At 43.1% G+C, this 3,278-nt stretch overlaps 1 pseudogene; it reads left to right on the top strand.

The window, feature by feature from the left end:
- Positions 1-278: 278 nt before the first annotated feature.
- Positions 279-784, top strand: LOC118708241 (annotated as a pseudogene).
- The last annotated feature ends 2,494 nt before the right edge of the window (positions 785-3,278 follow it).

Genomic DNA, 3,278 nt, shown 5'->3' with positions numbered 1-3,278 from the left:
GATAATACATGTGACAAGCCATAAAACTGGAGGCTTCCCTTCAGTCTAAAATTACTGCCCAACTTCCATAGATGTCATGACTGAGAGGTCATGGATAGACCAGAAGAAACTTTGTGCCCAGTTTACATTGCCAAGAATATTGTTAACATGACCCAATTCAGTCAACCACAATATTACATGTGACCCTATGTAAAGACCCTATTCTTTGAGGGGAGAGCAGAGGAGAGAAAGGGAAAAAGACAAGAGTCAGCCATGGCTCTCAAGAAATAAAACAGCTCTCTTCCTCCCTGGCTGCTTGAAAATAAACCTTCATCATGAATGACACAGTAACCATCCAGACCAGGAAGTTCATGACCACCAGACTACTTCATCAGAAGCAAATGGTCATTGATGTCCTTCACCCTGGGAAGACAACAGTACCCAAGACAAAAATTCACTAAAAACTAGCCAAAATGCATAAGACCACACCTGATGTCATCTTTGTGCTTGGATTCAGAACCCACTTTGGTGGTGGCAAGACCCCTGGCTTTGGCATGATTTATGATTCCTTGGATTACACAAAGAAAAATGAACCTAAACACAGACTTGCAACACATGGCCTATATGAAAGAAGAAGACCTCCAGAAAACAGAGAAAGGAATGCAAGGACAGAATGAAGAAAGTCAGGGGGACTGCAAAGGCCAATGTTGGTGCTGGCAAAAAGAAGGAGTAAAGATTCTTTGGTGATTTTTATCTGTGATTTTTCTGCAGATTTTTCGTGAGAGGATTAATAAACTATAAACTTCAAAAAAAGAAAAGAAGATAAAACAAAAATAAATATAACAAAGATTGAGACCATGGCTAAATGAGCCTGGAACATATTTCCTGCTAAAAAAATATTTATAGAATGATGAGTGATTAAATAGTAAGAAAGTATTTTAGAAGCACCGAAGAGACAAGGGACACCCAGAGGCCAACATTTGAATTTGACCTTGAATAGTAGGTGGGGTTTTCTCAGTGATAAGATGAAATCCTTTGCTGGTCTGGGAAGAATGTGAGGGGAGAATAGGGACTAAAGAATGTGTGCATTCACAGGAGAGGGAATAGTGCACTGTTGGGGTGGAATATTTAACTTATAGGAAAGGAAAAGGGGGAAAAAAAACTAACAATCTCCTCACCCAGATATTTTAAAAATGACACTGAGGAGAGAAGCAGAATGAAGTCTAAACTTTATCTTGGGCAGTGGGGGTCAGCAAAGTTTTTAAAGAGGGAAATGACATGATCAAAGTTTGTATTTTGAAAAATTACTGTATGGTTTGGAGGATGGATGGAGAATTGGCAGGCATCCTCAAACTTTTTAAAGTGGGGGCCAGATCACGGTCCCTCAGAGAGATGGAGGGCCAGACTATATGAACTACTAATTCCTACTGTAACACCTCGGCTGCGCTCACTGCCCAAAAAACCTGGCGGGCCGGATCAGACTCCTCTGCAGGCCGCATGTGGCCCGCGGGCCGTAGTTTGAAGACCCCTGATAGAGGGAGGGAGAGCAGAAGCCAGCCAGGGAGGAGAGAACTGGCAGCATCCACTCAGATCCACTCATTTGACCAACAGGGGTTAATTAAGCACTTACAGGCCCTGGGTTCAGGGGAAGAGGGTGCATAAGACTGATGGGAACTACTTTTAGCAAGCATATATTTTGGAGGAAATTATTTAAAATATTAAACAAATGATTACACAAGAAACTGATTACAATTATTATAAATGCTAGAAAGGAGAGGTACAGCATGTCCAAAAACATAACATATATAAGCAGGAAGACCCAGTCTGGTGTGGGTTAGAAAAGCCTTCCTGGGGAAGTGATATTTAAACTAAGATAGAAGTTGGTTTGACAAAAGTATGGGGATGAGGGGCAGTGAGGGGAGTGTTGTAGCAAAAGAAAGCACATTGTACAAGAGACCTGGGGAAAGGAGCCCAGGGCATGAGGGGCAAGTTGGCAAGGTGAGTGTTAAAAGGTAGTTAAGAGCCTGATGGCAAGACCTCATTGGCAGTTTAAAAATCTCTATACTTGTATTGATTTCAGAGTGGAAGAGAGGGAGAGAGAGATAGAAATATCAATGATAAAACAAAAAAGAAATATCAATGATGAGAGAGAATCATTGATTGGCTGCCTCCTGCACACACAAATACCCCACTGGGTATGTGCCCTAACCAGGAATAGATATGCGACCTCTGGTTCATAGGTTGACACTCAACCACTGAACCACACCAGCCGAGCCTCATGGGCATTTTTTTTTTAAATCAATCTTTATTGTTCATATTATTACAAAGGTTCCTCATTTCTTCCCCCCCCCACCAGGTTCCCACCCCACCCTCCGCCCCCTCCCCACCCTCCATTGTCCTCATCCATAGGTGCACAGTTTATGTTCAGTCTCTTCCTCCCTCCTCCCCCCCCCCAATAACAGTCAGTCCACTCCCCTCCCATATCGCCGACTCTACTACAATGAACCGCTATTATTGTTCATCAGGTTTTTCAATCTCCTTTTGTTGTTGTTGTTGTTGTTGTTGTTTTTTAATTAATAAACTTTTACACTTCTAAGAATAAATTTTAAAATCTAATAATTTTAAACCTTGTTTTTTTTTTTTCTGGTCATGGGCATTTTTAATGTAGACTGTGGTCTTGATCCTAAGAACAGAGGGGAGGTTTGATGGAATAGAGAATGCCATGCTCAGGTCTGAAGATTGGTCTGGCTGCTGGGTGAAGAGAAATCAGTGGGTTTGGAAATACTAAGGAGCTAGAAGTGATCAGAGTAGGGTCTAGGACAGACACAAGGAAACATCTAAGGGGCCATGGAGGAAGAGAAGGCAGTGAAGGAGACAGTGAAGCAGTGACTGGAGAGGCAGGAGGGGGAAAACACACACACACACACACACACACACACACACACACACACACAAAACAAAAGCAAACACAGGAGAGACAGACCTGGAAGCTAAGGGAAGAATGCTCATTGGGAAGTCAAGGTAAGATAGGGACAGAAAAGTATCCAATCGATTTTGCCAATGAAGGCTGTAGGTGACCTTGACCAGAGCAGGTCCAAACCAGATTTCAGCAGTTTGAGGAAGAAATGGGAGTGAGGAAGCAAGACAATGAAAGGGATAAGAGATCAATCAGCCCTGGCTGGTTTGGCTTCGTGGATGGAGCGTCCGCCTGCGGATTGAAGGGTCTCAAGTTCGATGCCAGTCAAGGGCCTTGGTTGCGGGCACATCCCAAGTGGGGGGTGAGCAGGAAGCAGTTGATA

This window comes from Pipistrellus kuhlii, unplaced genomic scaffold, assembly GCF_014108245.1.
Source record: "Pipistrellus kuhlii isolate mPipKuh1 unplaced genomic scaffold, mPipKuh1.p scaffold_m20_p_6, whole genome shotgun sequence".
NCBI classification, from domain to species: Eukaryota; Metazoa; Chordata; class Mammalia; order Chiroptera; family Vespertilionidae; genus Pipistrellus; species Pipistrellus kuhlii.
Note: the sequence above shows the minus strand (reverse complement) of the source record. Positions and strands in the feature narration are given on the sequence as shown.